This window comes from Dromiciops gliroides, chromosome 1, assembly GCF_019393635.1.
Source record: "Dromiciops gliroides isolate mDroGli1 chromosome 1, mDroGli1.pri, whole genome shotgun sequence".
NCBI classification, from domain to species: domain Eukaryota; kingdom Metazoa; phylum Chordata; class Mammalia; order Microbiotheria; family Microbiotheriidae; genus Dromiciops; species Dromiciops gliroides.
In genome coordinates this window covers 80985865-81002982 of record NC_057861.1, presented here as the reverse complement: position 1 = coordinate 81002982, position 17118 = coordinate 80985865, and positions in this window count along the sequence as shown.

Genomic DNA, 17118 nt, shown 5'->3' with positions numbered 1-17118 from the left:
AAATCCTCCCTTTCCACAAACAAATCTATATAATTCAGTCATTTCTTTGTCAGACACTTTTTGTTAACACACTGTTGTCAGAATCTGTGCAGGTGTAACCATGAAAGGTCTTTCGATTCTTCTCTTATGTCTTAGTTGTTTTTATATTCACTCCATATAGAGATAATTCACTTTCAGTTCTATTAAACAAATGACATGTACCTGTTTTCAGCCTTTACTATTGATCAATGAAGTGATGTCTGCTTATTCCAAAAGTATTCCTGTAGGTATTTGACCTGTTTGCATGTGCTTTAAGAGTGTCAATCAATTCTCTTCCTCATTTTTGGTGCAGACGTGTTCATCTTTCTATAGCTGCCTCAAGGTGATAGCCCTACATTTATGAATATCACATGAATTTTTGTTTAAAATCTTTACAATCCATTTTACAATTCTGAAAGTATGTATTGAAATGTATATGACAGAGCAATTAATTGTTTCAATTGTGTTATCCTTCAGCTTTGATTTCAAGATGCCAGGAAATCTCTTAACATGCTATCCCACAGCTTTCTCCTTGACATCTTTATGTTCTGTGTGTCTTGCCTTGATGAAGCCAAGATATTTGTTGTTGTTCAGTCATTTCAGTTATGTGTGACTCTTTGTGACCCCTTTTGGGGTTTTCTTGGCAGAGATGCTGGAGTGGTTTGCCATTTCCTTCACCAGCTCATTTAACAGATGAGGAACTGATGCAAACAGAGTTAAATGACTTGCCCAGGGTCACATAGCTAGTAAGTATCTGAGACTCAGGTCTTCCTGACGCTAGACCTGGGGGTCTATCCATTGCACCACCTAGCTGCCCTTTTTATAGCATTCCCAAATCCATTGGTGAAATGTGACTCCTTGATTCAAGATCAAAGCATTCGATTTCTATCTTCATTTGAAAATTGCTTATACTTACTTACTAGGTCCAAATGACAATTTTATATTATTTGAGGAAGATAATACAAGATGAAGGAGCTACTCAATTTGCTCTTCACTAGAGCCTTATAACTTCATGGCATCCATATACATCAAGTGATTAATAAAATGCTTAGGTTTGACTTCTTTAATTTGGAAGTCATATGTCATTCTACTTAGGAGAGATGATGGTGGAGAGAAAAGAGGGACTACCTAAAGAAGGGCAAACCCACCTAGATCAAAACGAATGAATGAATTGATAGATTGGTACAGAAACAAATAAATGAGCATATAAGCTAAATGAATCATTAATTAGTTATTTTTTGAAAAATAAACATTTTTATTTAAAGTTTTGAGTTCCAAATTTTATCCCTCCTTCCCTCCCTCCCCTTTTCCTCCCTGAGGCAGTAAGCAATTAGATATAGGTTATGCATGTGCAATTATATAAAATAATTAATTAGCTTATTTAAAGTTCACATGCCCCTGCAGGTTAAGAATCCCTGAAGAAGAATTCCATTTATAACATTCCCAGATAAGTGATCATCCAATCATGGATTGGAGAACTCAAATAAGGAGGAATATAGTTGCTAGAATATAAGTTGATTTGGTTCAATACAACAAATGTACATTAAAGGAACTAGACCAAGATAAATTGTAAATAGTCCCCTCTCACAGAGCTTACATTTCATTAGGTATAGGACATAATGAGTGGGCTTCATAGACACAAGATAGTTTGAGAAGAGACTGAACACTAATAACCAGGTTAAAGGATTCTATGGGAAAGACTTCATGGGCACTGAGCTGAGTTCTGAAGGAAGCTAGAAGGGCCCAGGTAAGAAGAGCTAACTCAGCATCAGTTTTAGAAGAAGCAGAACTTTCTCTAAGACCTTTCAACCTATATATGTTCAAGACGTTAACATGAGGAAGAGTATGCAGGTAGGAAAACTCACCAGGGCAGCATATGAGGCATTTCCTTCCCTAGTCTATAATTCAAAGCTTTAGTATGGAATTCTCTTTCCAACATCTCTGGGTAGAGTCTCTCCTTTATCACCAGCATTAAGGCTATCAGTCACCACTACTACTAGTAGTATTATGACCACAACTGCTACTACTTCCTCCTCCTCCTCCACTACCACTACTACCACCACCTCCACTACTACCCTTACCTCTACTACTACCATCACCACCACTACTACTACTAATACTAGTACCACCACCATCACAGGAAGGAGGTAAGCTTGGTAGATACTAGAGCCAGAATACTGCCTTTAAAAAAGTTACAGTTAATACTATTGTTCTATAATAAATGATGAGCAGGCAGATTTCAGAAAAACCTGGAAAGCCTTAAGTGGACTGATGCTAAGTGAAGTGAGCAGAACCAGGAGAACGTTGTACACAGTAACAACAACATTGTGCAATGATCAACTGTGATAGACTTAGCTCTTCTCAGCCATACAATGGTCTAAGACAATTCCAAAGGCTCATGACAGAAAATGCTCTCCACATTCAGAAAGAAACAATCGTGGAATCTGAATTCAGATCGAACCATAATGTTTCTAGTTGGTGTTTTTTCACTTTTGAGGTTTTCCCTTTTTGTTCTGATTCTTCTTTCACAACATGACTAATGCAGAAATAGATTTAATGTGATTGTACAAAAATAACCTATATCAGATCGCTTTCTGTCTTGGGGAGGGGAGAGGGAAGGGGGTGAGGGAGAAAAATTTGGAACTAAAAATCTTATTAAAAATGTTGAAAACTATCTTTACATGTAACTGGAAAATAATAAAATACTTTTAAGACTGAAAAAAGTTCTAGTTTTGAGGTCAGGAGACCTGGTTTTAAATAATAGCTTTGCTATTTACTACTTGAGCATTCTTGGGCAAGTCACTTCAGTTTCCTCATCTATAAAATGGGGATAATAATCCTGGTATTATCCCTCACAAAATGACAGTGAAGAAAATATGTAGTTACCCTTAAATTGCTATGTAAATTTCTTGGGGCAGCTAGGTGGTGTGGTGGATAGAGCATTGACCCTGGAGTCAGGAGAACCTGAGTTCAAATCTGGCCTCAGACACTTAACATTTACTAGCTGTGTGACCCTGGGCAAGTCACTTAACCCCAATTGCCTCACTTAAAAAAAATAAATTGCTATGTAAATGTCTTACCATTATCATTATCATATTCATTTGAAAGATGAGAGCATGTAAACTCAAGATTAGAAAGTGACTTTTCCAAGGTCTCACAGAATGTGAGCTAGATTTAGAATCCAAACTTTTGGACTCCTTTTTCTAGAGTTTATTATTTGTTATAATTATCATCCTATTATATGAACCCACCATTAATTGTATGGTTTTCTCGTATAATACCCACAGAACAGATTCAGGTCAGGGTGGAGATTAAACAGCCTCAAAGTTTTGGGCCTGGTAATAATGGAAAATGCTAAGGGCCTGGACAACATAAGAGGCCCAAGTTAAACATGAAGGAGATTTGTGGGAAGAGGCCATCTTCCCAGAGGGATCTGTAAATTCTTCCTCTCTGGACCTTGAGTAGAATTGAGTAATCTCTATTATGCCCTAAAGGAAAAAAATCTCTTTTTTTCCAGCTTTCCAGTATAAAAGGGGCAGAGACATAATTAAATGAGTACACTCAAAAACCAGTGGGAATCAAAGAATAAAGATGTTGGGTGTTGGGACATGACATCTGAACCAAATACAATTTGCTTGTGAAGCTATGGTGCTGTGGGAGCAACTGACAGAAACACCTGGATACCTGTACTTCCTAACTGGACTGGACTGTTTGGGAGATTTTGGCCAAAAGTGGACATTTTGTCAGCTGACCATAGGAGAGTTGGGAGAGTAACAGCTTCCAAAGTTTTGGCTTGGGACAGAGGGGATACTATCTCACAAGAAGTTCATATCAATGTGAAGTATATCACTTCATCTGGGAAGGAGAGGGCTATTCCTATATTGGCTGCATTGGTGCTATTTGTTTTACTCATTTCTAATATTCTGATCAAAAATTTTATATAATGTACTTTGTGGGTGACTCCATCACCAAGGCCCACAACCAGTGGTGGAACGAAAAGGAAAAAAAGGAAAAGTCTTTCTCATAGGATTATGTCTGTTCCAGGATCTGATCGAGTAATTAATCCACACATATAAACCCTAGACCAACTAGAAGACTGATACCACCAGAAGGGGTGCTTGTGGTAAAAGCTTAACAACCAGTTCTCTGGGAGTGGGAGGTGGGGTGTACACTTAATCTGCATTAACTACATTTTCTCCATCACTTTCTCAAGTCTAGGTAATCAATAAAATGATTAAAAAATAAAATAAAATGATTTTAAAAAATTAAAAAAAATAAAAAAAAACAAGCCCTGATTTGTAGCATTTGCTGATTTCCAAGGTGTCAATGCTCCCTCTGAGAATTTAACAATCAGTTCTCAGCCAGTTTGAGCTACCTACAGCATTCCACACCCACAAAAAGGCTGAGCCAAAGGTAGAGTCAGCTGGCTTTGAGAGTCAGAGAGTTGGTGATTAGCATGGGGAAAGAGCCCTTAATGGGCTCTGGTCTTTATTAAACAGAGTTAAGCCTTTTCTTCATTGAGAATTATACTGAACTAACTATGGACTCTTAGAATATCTGAACTTGAAGGGAGCCTGAGAGAAAATCCTGCACATCCTCCCTACTGGGGAATAATATTGTAACCATTTGATGGGCAGTGTGAGTCACTTATTTTAGTATCAAGGGAAGCAGTACCCTTTGAGGTTCGTTTCTTTTTATTTCCCTTTTCCCCTCTTTTCCTGCATTCTAGAGAGGGGTTGGTTGTGAAGTAGTTCTAGAAACTCCAGTTTACCCTTTTAGTGCTTTGCTGTTAAATTTGGGGTTTCTAGAGCATTGTTGTCTACTAAGAAGTCAGGTGATCTGTGTTCAAATTCTGGCTTTATGTTAGAAATGCAGGTAACAATTCAAATAGTGTTGTGAAGCTTTAGTGTTAGCAGCTCTAGTGTTAGCAGCTCCAGTGTTGCTAGCAGTTTGCTGCTCAAAGAATGTAAGCAGGCAGCAGTTGGTGGGTGAAGGCTTCTTTATTCATATTCTCAAAGATGGGCACTCTTCTGAATGTGCTGGAGAGTGCACTGAAGTGAGGTCCCTCACCTCTATTTATACCCCTCAAGGGGTCCCCTCCAACCAATCATATTATAGTATTTTACAAGTCCTTATTTACATACTTTTCCCCTATCTACATACAACATAACAATAACAACCAATCAGATTGTACCAAGTGGACCACACATGGTGCTAGAAACTAGTCAGGTGGTAACAACCAACCAATCAGATTTTACAAACTATAATACCAGGCCTTAACCTATTCTGGGCAAGAGTGTCAGCTCCTCCTTAGAATAATGCTTTGTTAAGTACATAACTCTTCAAGAAAGAAAACCTAACTCAGGATTTGACCAATCAGATTGCTCTGTTTATTGGCCAATCAGATTGCAGCCCTAGGCCCCAACCCTATTCTGGGCAAGAATGTCCCCATTTCTCACTAGAACAGTGCTGTGTGAACATATATAACCATGCACAACTTGTTAAGAAACAAAACTTAAGTCTGGGCTTGAACTCTGAGTCATGTACGGATCACCTCGGGTGCTTCAAGGTGAACTCCCAGCCCAGCCTGACTCCCACAAAACTCAGGCCCCACTCCAGACCCTTCTTGGGCCTAAGGCCCAGGATCCTTGGCTCCTCAGAGGCCCCCTGCTGGGAGGTTTGGGCAACAAAGTTGTAGGGCCTGAAACCAGACTCACTCTCTGTCTTTAGGGCTCTGAAAAGAGTACAAATATAGTCTTTTCTCTCATTTATGAGCTATGTGAACTTAGTCAAGTCACTTTCCTCCTTTGGGCCTAAGTTTTCCATTTTGTTAAATGATGGGGTTGGACCAGATGATCTCTAATTTCCCTTCCAATTTTGATGTTCCAAAGCTAAGCTCTTCTAGCTCTGAACTATCTCCCACCTAGAAACATGTTGTTGAATCTGTTTGTTGTTTGAATTTCCTGGAAGATTGTCTTGATTATCCCCATTTGCTTTGCTTATGGAAATCTGGTCATTAAATAAGCTAGGAGAAATTCCCCCCCCAAAAAAAGATCTTTATTGGTTAATTAACAGGAGCCTAGATCCAGAAGTCTGGGGTGAGTATTATAACACTTGGAGGAGTGGCATTTGGACCCTAAAAATACCTTGAGATGTCACACCTATGCTTTTGTGAAGGAGAAGGGAGAGTCCAGACTGGGAGTTGAGTTTCTCACTGGAACTTCCAAAACTTCCAAAACTTGCCTTGAAGATTAGGGGACTTGGCTCTAGATGCCAATTTAAATCAGAACAAGTCAACAAATATTTATTAAGTGCCTTTTGCATGCTGAGCATACAAAGCCGAAAGATGACACTTTCTCATGTTCCAGTTTGGGAAGGTAAGCATATGATGATGTTAAGAAAACATTAAATGTCTCTAGGAAAAGTCACTGAGAGAAAGAGATGACTTTCAGTTAGGGTGCATCAAGTGGGGCTTCACACGACAGGGGATGGCTGAGCTGTGCTTTAAAAGAAGGGAAGCATTTCATCAGGTAAATACGTGGAAAAAGGTCATTCCAGGGAGGGAAGACCTGCTTCAAAGCAAGCTTTATTCCTCCCGGTCAATTAATTGATAAATATTTAATAAGTACCTACTATGTGCCAGACACTGTGCTAAGTGCAAGACTTTTGTGTAACTGCAATATCTCTTTCACTCATCCCCTTCTCTCTATTCTTTTTTCCCCTTCTCTCTATTCTTACTGCTACCACTTTAACTCAGACCTGACCTTCTATATTCAAAAGTATAAAATAATCAGCCAATAAGTCAACAAGCACTTATTAGGCACTTACTATCTTCCAGGCACCATGCTGGGTGCTGTGGATGCTAAAATGTAAATGTCAAATCATCCCTGTGTCTGGAAAGACAGGTTGAAGCCAGACTATGGAAGCTCAAGAGTTTACAATTTTTTTTAGAGGCCATAGGAAGGCATTAGATATTTTTGAGCAGGGGATTAATATGGTCAGACCTGAGCAGTAGGAAGACATTATTTTTTTCCCAGCAATGATGTAAAGATTAGATAAGATGGGAGAGCAGTTAAGACATTTACGATAGACCAGGTAAAGAGTGATGGATGGGAACCCAGAACTAGGGTGTGGGTAGCAGGAGTGGTGAGGAGGGGAGAACAAAAGAGATATTTCAGAGGTAGAATCAATAAGACCTAACTTTGGGCCTCTGCCCCTTCCAGCTCCAATCATGACTGAGAGTCAGGTGGTGCCAATTCTAGTTCTAAAGCTATTACTAATTACTTCTGTCCTCCTAGGTAATAAAACATCTCTGGGACTAATTTTCCTCACCTGTGAAATGAGACTAAGGACCTTTCCCTGTCTATATCACAGGGATATAAAAGCACTTCCTAAGGTGAAAGAGCAGAGCCTGGGCAGGTGAGCATGTTCTACTGGGGCCACTGGAAGTGACTCTGCCCTCTTAGAAATGGTGTGAAATGAGAAAAATGCATAAGGGGAGCAGGGTTCTAGTCCCTACTTTTTCTACAAATCATGCCATTTCTCTGGACCTCAGTCCAAACTCCATATGTCAAATGTGATTGATAATATCTTCCCTATTAATCTCCAAGGGTTGTTTTGGGAGCCCTATGGGATAATGGATGGAAAACCTTGAAAATCATGAAATGACATGTCAGCATAGTATCCTAGAATTTTAGACTAGGAAAGGACTTGCAATAACCACCTTTTGGGTTTATTAACTTTTCTTTCTGTTTTTCAAATAGAGACAGACAAGGCATCCCAAAATAAAAGGAGATGATGGTTGACCCGGTCAGGCCACATCTGGAGAATTATATTCAATTTAGGGTGGGCAGTTTAGGAAAGACTTCAATAAACCATTTAAAAATTGTGTATTTTAATTATTTTTCCAAGTACATGGGAAGATATTTTTTTGAGTTCCAGATTTTTCTCCCACCCTTGCTTCCCTCCCCCTCTCAAGGACAGCAAGCAATTTGATATCGGTTATACATTACAATCATGTTAAGCATATTTCCATATTAATCATGTTGTAAGAGAAGAATCAGAACAAAAAGGAAAATAACACAAGAAAGAATAACAATAACAACAACAAAAAAGTAACAAAAGTGAAAATAGTATGCTTCAATCTGCATTCAGACTTCATTGTTCTTTTTCTGAGTGTGGAGAGCATTTTCTACCATAAGTCTTTTGTCATTGTCTTGGATCATTGTATTGCTGAGAAGAGTTAAGTCTATCACAGTTGATCATCACACAATGCTGTTGATACTGTGTACAGTGTTCTCTTGGTTCTGCTCATTTCATTCAGCATTAGTTCATGTAAATTTTTCCAGGTTTTTCTGAAATCCATCTACTTGTCATTTCTTACAGCACAATAGTATTCCATTACATTCATATACCACAACTTGTTTAGCCATTCACCAGTTGATGGGCATCCTCTTAATTTCTAATTCTTTGCTACCACAGAAAGAGTAGCTATAAATATTTTTGTACATGTGGATCCCTTTCCCTTTTTTATGATCTTTGGGATATAGACCTAGGAATGTTATTGCTGGGTCAAAGGGTATGCACAGTTTTATAACCTTTTGGACATTGTTCCAAATTGCTCTCCAGAATGGTTGGATCAGTTCACAGCTCCACCAGCAGTACATTAGAGTTCCAATTCTCCCACATCTTCTCTAACATTTATCATTTCCCTTTTTTGTCATATTAGCCAATTGGATAGGTATGAAGTGGTATTTCAGAGTTGTTTTAATTTGAATTTCTCTAATCAGTAGTGATTGAAAACATTTTTTCATATGGTCATAAATAGCTTTAATTTCATCATCTGAAAACTGCCTCTTCATATCCTTTGACCATTTCTTTCTTTCTTTTTTTGCAGGGCAATGAGGGTTAAGTGACTTGCCCAGGGTCACACAACTAGTAAGTGTCAAGTGTATGAGGTTGGATTTGAACTCAGATCCTCCTGAATCCAGGGCCGGTGCTTTATCCACTGTGCCACCCAGCTGTCCCTTTTTGACTATTTCTTAATTGGGGAATGACTTGTATTCTTATATATTTGATTCAGTTCTCTATATATTTTAGATATGAGGCCTTTTTCAGAAACACTGTCAGTAAAAATTGTTTCCCAGATTTCTGCTTCCCTTCTAACCTTGTTTTCATTGGTTTAGTTTGTGCAAAAACTTCTTAATTTAATGTAATCAAAATGATCTGTGCTGCATCTTGTAATATTCTCTATCTCATCTTTGGTCATAAATTCTTCCCCTCTCCATAAATGTGACAAGTAAATTATTCCTCCCTTTTCTAATTTGCCTATAGTATCACCCTATGTCTAGATCTTGTACCTATTTTGACTTTACTTTGGTGTATGGTGTAAGATGTTGGTCTGTGCCTAGTTTCTGCCATACTATTTTCTGGTTCTCCCAGAAGTTTTTGTCAAAAAATGAGTTCTTATCCCACAAGCTGGAATCTTTGTGTTTATCAAATAGGAGATTGCTATGTTCATTTACTGCTGGGTTTTGTATGTTAAGTCTCTTCCACTGATCCACCACTCATTTCTTAGTCAGTACTAAATAGTTCTGAAGATTGCTGCTTTATAATATAGTTTTAGATCTGGTACAGCTAAGCCACCATCCTTTGCATTTTTTCATTAATTCCCTTGATATTGTTGACCTTTTGTTCTTCCAGATGAATTTTGTTATTTTTTCTAGCTCTATGAAATAATTTTTGGTAGTTTGATTGGTATGGCATTGGATAAGTAAAATCATTTAGGTAGAATTGTCATTTTATTATATTAGTATGAGCAATTTACCCATGAGCAATTTATATTTTTCCATTTGTTTAGATTTGATTTTATTTGTGTGAAAAGTGTTTTATAATTGTGTTCATATAGGTCCTGGGTTTGCCTTGGTAGGCAGATTCCCAAATATTTTATATTGTCTACAGTTATTTTAAATGGAATTTCTCTTTCTATTTCTTGCTGCTGGACTTTGTGGGTCATATGTAGAAATGCTGATACTTTATGTTGGTTTATTTTATATACTGAAACTTTGCTAAAGTTGTTAATTGTTTCAAGTAGTTTTTTAGTTGATTCTCTAGGATTCTCTATACCATCATGCCATCTGCAAAGAGTGATAGTTTTGTTTCCTCCTGACCTATTCTAATTCCTTTAATTCCTTTTTCTTCTTTTATTGCTAAAGCTAACATTTCTAGTACAATATTAAATAATAGAGGTGATAATGGACATACCTGTTTCACCCCTGATCTTACTGAGAATGCCTCTAACTTATCTCCATTATATATAATGTTTGCCAATGGTTTAAGATAGATACTGTTTATCATCTTAAGGAAAGATCCATTTATTCCCATGTTATTGAATGCTTTTAATAGGAATGGGTGCTGTATTTTGTCTAAAGATTTCTCAGCATCTATTGAGATAATCATATGATTTTGGTTAGTTTTGTTATTGATGAGTCAATTATGTTGATAATTTTCCTAATATTAAAGCAGCCCTGTATTCCTGGTATAAATCCCAACTGGTCACAATGTATTATCCTGGTGATAAATTGCTGTACTGTCTTTGCTAATATTCTATTTAGAATTTTTGTGTCAATATTCATTATGGAGATTGGTCTATAATTATCTTTCTATGTTTTTTTCTTCCTGGTTTAGGTATCGGCGCCATATTTGTCTCATAAAAGGAATTTGGTAGGATTCCTTCTTCACCCATTTTCCCAAATAATTTGTATAGTATTGGAATTAATTGTTCTTTAAATGTTTGGTAGAATACACTTGTAAACCCACTTAGCCCTGGAGATTTTTTTCTTTGGGAGTTCATTGATAGCTTGTTCAATTTTTTTTTTCTAAAATAGGCTTATTTAAGGATTTTATTTCCTCTTCTCTTAATTTGGGAAGTTTATATTTTTGTAGATATTCATCCATTTCATTTTGATTGTCAAATTTATTGGCATAGAGTTGGGCATAATAGCTCCTAATTATTGCTTTAATTTCCTCTTTGTTGGTGGTGAGTTCACCCTTTGCATTTTTGATGCTGGTGATTTGGTTTTCTCTATTTTTTTTTTAATCAAATAACCAAAGGTTCATCTATTTTATTGATTTTTTTCATAGAACTAGCTCCTAGTTTTATTTACTAATTCTATAGTTCTCTTACTTTCAATTTTATTAATCTCTCCTTTAATCTTCAGAATTTCCAATTTGGTATTTAATTGAGAATTTTTAATTTGTTCTTTTTCTAGCTTTTTTAGTTGCATGCCCAATTCATTGATCTCCTCTTTCTCTATTTTATTCATGTAGGCATTTAGAGATATAAAATTTCCTCTAAGAACTGCTTTGGCTGCATCCCATAAGTTTTGGTATGTTGTCTCATTATTGTTATTCTCTTGGATGAAGTTACTGATTGCTTCTATGATTTGTTGTGTGACCCACTCATTCTATTTTTTTTTTTGTGAGGCAATTGGGGTTAAATGACTTGCCCAGGGTCACACAGCTAGTAAGTGTCAAGTGTCTGAGACTGGATTTGAACTCAGGTCCTCCTAAATCCAGGGCCAGTACTCTATCCACTCTGCCACCTAGCTGCCCCGACCCCAATGAGATTATTTATATATTTCTTTGTCTGCTTGTTTATTTTAACAAGCTGCAAATTATGGCTTGCTTTATTGTTTTGTTGATTGTCCAGACTTAAGAAAATGACACAGAAAATGGCAATAATGTGGATAAAACTTAAAAGTGTATTTTATATACACTGTGTTGTTTTTGTTAATCATTTACCATCAGACTTCCTGACAGTAGGTTACCACAAGGGGTGTTGTTTATAATCTTCCAATAGGAGGATGGTCTGTTTTTCTTTCTTTCTTTCTTTCTTTCTTTCTTTCTTTCTTTCTTTCTTTCTTTCTTTCTTTCTTTCTTTCTTTCTTTCTTTCTTTCTTTCTTTCTTTCTTTCTTTCTTTCTTTCTTTCTCCCTCCCTCCTTCCCTCCCTCCTCCCTCCCTTCCTTCCTTCCTTCCTTCCTTCCTTCCTTCCTTCCTTCCTTCCTTCCTTCCTTCCTTCATCCCTCCCTTTCTTTCTTTCTTCCTTCCTTCCTTTCTTCCCTTCTATCATAAAAGTATTTTATTATTTTCCAGTTACATGTAAAGATAGTTTCCAGCATTTGTTTTCATAAGATTTTTAGTTCCAATTTTTTCTCCCTCCCTCCCTTTCCTCCCCCCCTCCCCAAGACAGAAAGCAATCTGATATAGGTTATATATGTACACATTAAACATATTTCTGCATTAGTCACGTTGTGAAAGAAGAATCAGAACACAAGGGAAAAACCTCAAAAGAGAAAAAAATACAAAAGAAAGTAGAAACAGTATGGTTCAATCTGCATTCAGAATCCACAGTTCTTTTTTCTGGATGTGAAGAACACCTTCCATCATGAGTCCCATGGAATTGTCTTGGATCTTTGTATTGCTGAGAAGAGCCAAGTCCATCACAGTTGATCATCACACAGTGTTGCTGTTACTGTGTACAATGTTCTGGTTCTGCTCACTTCACTCAGCATCAGTCCACTTAAGTTTTTCCAGGGTTTTCTGAAATCTGCCTGCTCATCATTTCTTACAGCACAATAGAATTCTGTTATATTCATATGCCGCAACTTACCCAGTCATCTTCCAATTGATGGGCATTCCCTCCATTTCCAATTCTTTGCCACCAAAAAGAGAACTGCTATAAATATTTTTGTATACGTGGGTCCTTTTCCCTTTTTTATGATCTCTTTGGGATACAGACCTAGTAGTGATATTACTGGGTCAAAGGATATTACAGTTTTGTAGCACTTTGGGAATAGTTCCAAACTGCTCTCCAGAATAGTTGGATCAGTTCACAACTCCACCAACAATGTATTCGTGTTCCATTTTTTTCTACAGCTTCTTCAACATTTATTATTTTCCTTTTTTGTAATATTAATCAGTCTTATAGGTATAAGGTGGTACCTCAGAGTTGTTTTATTTTGCATTTCTCTAATCAATAGGAATTTAGAGCATTTTTTCATATGGAGACAGATAGCTTTGATTTCTTCATCTGAAAACTGCCTGTTCATATCCTTTGACCATTTTTCAGTTGGGGAATGACATAGCATTCTTATAAATAGGATGAGATTATTTAGTTTCCAATTCATTTTGGTCTATCTTTCCATGGCCCTTTATTACACATAATTTTTATTGTATCATGATCTGAAAAGGTTGCAAATGCAACTTTGCCTTTCCCCATTTGACTATGTAGTTTTTATGGTATGTTCCATGTACTTCTGAGAAAAAGGTTTGTTCTTTTCTATCCACATTCAGTTTTTTCCAGAGGTCTATCAAATTTAATTTTTCTAAAATTCTTTTCTCCTCCTAAACTTCTTTCTTATTAATTTTGTGGTTAGATTTATCTAGTTGTGAGAGTGAGAAGTTGAAGTCCCTCACTAAAATAGTTTTGCTATCTATTTTTTCCTGTAATTTATTTAACTTCTTCTCTAAGAATTTGGATGTTGTATGTACTTTCATGTTGTGAAAGAAGAATCAGAAAACAAGGGAAAAACCTCAAAAGAGAAAAAAAAATGCAAAAAAGTAGAAACAGTATGGTTCAATCTGCATTCAGAATCCACAGTTCTTTTTTCTGGATGTGGAGAACACCTTCCATCATGAGTCCCATGGAATTGTCTTGGATCTTTTTGTATTGCTGAGAAGAGCCAAGTCCATCACAGTTGATCATCACACAATATTATTGTTACTGTGTACAATGCATTTGGTGTATACATGTTTAGTATTTGTATTACTTTGTTATCTATGGTACCTTTTAACAAGTTGCAGTTTCCTTCTTTATCTCTTTTAATTAGGTCAATTTTTACTTTTGCTTTGTCTGAGATAAGTATTGCTACCTCTGTTGTTGTTTTTTTTAATGTCAGCTGGTGTGTAATATATTCTGCTCCAGTCTTTTAACTTCACTCTGTGTATCTCTCTGTTTCAAATGTGTAAACAACATATTGTGGGATTCTGGTTTTTAACCCACTCTGCTCTCTGCTTCTGTTTAATAGGAGAGTTCATCCCATTCACATTCACAGTTACGATTACTAACTGTGTATTTCCCTGCATCCTATTTTTTCCTTTGTTTGTACTTTTCTCTTTCCTTTCTCCCTGTCCCTTCTTACTAGTGTTTTATTTCTGGCCAACTCAGTCTACTCTCCCTTCTATCAGCCCCACCTCCTTTTTGTCCTTTCCCCTTTTACTTCCTAGTTTTTCCCTCCCTTCTATCAACACCCCACCCTTTTCTTTACTCTTTTCTCTTTTACTTCCCTATAGGCTAAGATAAAATTATTTACCCATTTGAGTGTGTATGGCTCTTTGAGCCAGATCAGATGAGAGTAAGGTCAAAACAATGCTCACCCCTCTCTTCTTTCCCTCTATTTCTTTGAATGCTCATATTTTCTCCTGAAAGTTTATGCATAACTTTACTGCATAGTACATTTTGGATTGTAAACCAACTGTTTTTGCCCCCCAGAATATCATATTTCAAGCCCTCTGATCCTTTAGTGTTGAAGCTGCCAGGTCCTGTGCAATCCTAATTATTGCTACTTAATATTGGAATTGTTACTGAGTGCTTGCAGTATTTTCTCCTTCACCTGATGATACTGGAATTTGGCTACAATATTCCTTGGAGTTTTCCTTTTGGGGTCTCTTTCATGAAGTGATAAGTGGATTCTTTCAATGACTATTTTTTCCTCTGGTTATAAGACATTGGGGCAGTTCTTCTTGATAATGTCATGGAATATCATGACCCTTAAGTAGTCCAATAATTCTTAAATTGTCCCTCTTAGATCTATTTTCCAGGTCTGTTGTTTTTATGAAGAGGTATTTTATGTTTTCTTCTACTTTTACATTCCTTTGATTCTGTTTTACTACTTCCTGATGTCTCACTGAATCCTTAGTTTATATCTGCCCAATTCTGATTCTTAAAGAATTGTTTTTCCCAGTCAGCTTTTGCACCCCCTTTTCCAATTTTTCAATTGTATTTCTTAAGGATAATTTTCTTTTTCAGAGCTATTGACTTTCTCTTGAATAACTCTCATTTCTTTTCCCAATTTTTCTTCTGCCTCTCTTATTTTGTTTATAAATACTTTTCAAGCTCTTCCAGGAGAGCTTTTTGGTCTTGAAACCAATTCTTCTTCCCCTTTAAGGCTTCACATGTAGGGATTTTATCATTGTCTTTCTCTGAGTTTATGTTTTGATCCTCCCTGTAACCGTAGTTACTGTTAATAGTCGGGATTCTTTTTTCTTTCTTATTCATATTTTTATTTTAGCCTCTTTTGTTCCTTTTAAGGTTGAATTCTTCTCATGGGGTACAGTATGCATTGTTCAGAGCTTCTTTTGCTGGGGCCCGGGAAGTCGGGGAGTGAGGGGGTGGAGTCACCAACTTTCTGCTTTGAGGCATCAGCAGCTTGCTGCTTCTCACTGCACTGGAGTGGCTCAGCTTAGTTGGGCCTGTTGGGTAGCTGATACCTCAGTTTGCAGATTGCCTTCTGCAATGGGGTTGGAGGTCTCACAATTGGCCTATTATGCCACTAGTTTGCTGGGCTAGGATGGCGGGTCCTCAGCTGCTAAGCTATGCTGTGTCTAAGTGCTTTTCCTGGCTTGCCCAGACACTCTCTGTGCTGAGCTGTGCTCTCCTTTTACACAGATGAAATAGACTTTTCCTGAAGATCTAGGTTTTCTTAAGTTGGAAGATTGTATTGCTCCATTTGTTTTGTGTGTGTGTGTGTGTGTGTGTGTGAAGGTTTTGCAGCTCCAGAAGCTGTTGAGAGGCTTAATTTAAAGTTATTTTTGAGGGAGATTTGGGAGAGCACAGGCAGCTTCCTGGTTTCACTCTACCATCTTGGCTCCACCTCTGGAACTCCAGATAAGCTATTGGGTGATGGAGATGGTGAAGGTTTCTAAGTTCATGCTATATGGAGATAAATAGAGAGAACTAAGTCCAGTTAGCCTGGAGAAAAGAAGATTCAGGAAAGGGGTTCTTTGGTGGAATTGGGAAACATCATGACTATTTCCAAGTACTTAAACAGCTATCTCATGGAAATAGGAATAGGAATTTGCTTTGTTTGTCCAAGAAGGCCAAATGGAGCAATGGATAGAGGAGACAAATAGACTAATTTAGGCTTCATATTAAGAAAATCAGTAATGAGAACTCTACAAATATGGAGTGAATTTTGCCACATGGTAGTGAGTTCCCTGTCACTGGAGATGTGCAAGCAAAAACTAAATGACCACTCCTTCACTGTACTGCACAGGGAATTCTTGTTCAAGTTGAGGTTGAACTAGATGGCCTCTGTAGTCCTCTCCAACTTAGATTCTGTAAATTCTGTAAAACCGAGTCTCAGAGAAAGGAACTGATTTTCCTCAGATCACATAATTCAAAGGCAGAAGACCCCAAGTTCTTGACTCTGAGCCCAGGGCTCTTTCCACTTTTGCCCATATCATGTGAAATATTGTCATCACTTTTCCTGTCCCTATAACCCTATAGACTCCAGAAGGCTGCCCTCTTTCCACTCCCTGATGATCAGAATATATACCAATTGCCTTTATTTCTAAAGATGGACCACAAAAGCCACTCATAGATTTTCAGCCATTGGTCCAGAACCATGGAGAAGATGACTTTGTATCCACAGGGTTACAGGGCCCTCCACCTTTGGATGCCTAGACTTAAATTGCACTTCATGTAAATTTACAAGCTGTGTCCAGGAGGGAGGTAGCCACAGATTTGCAGACAATCACAGGAGAAGGACTTTCCTAACAGATTTGGGCCAAGCAGTTTTCTGCAAAGACTGTTCTGCCCTGGGCCCACTAGCAGCAATGTCCTACAGTTCCCCACCCCAACCCCCAACCCCTAATGCTCATAGCCGCAGCCTGTAAGGTTTTAAAACATCAATGACCCTTTTCCACAAGGTGTCACAGAGCTGTGCTTTATAGCAATGATAGATGATAGATAGACAGAGATAGATATAGATGAATGGAATGGATGGAAAGAAAATGGATATGTGGATAGATGGATGGAT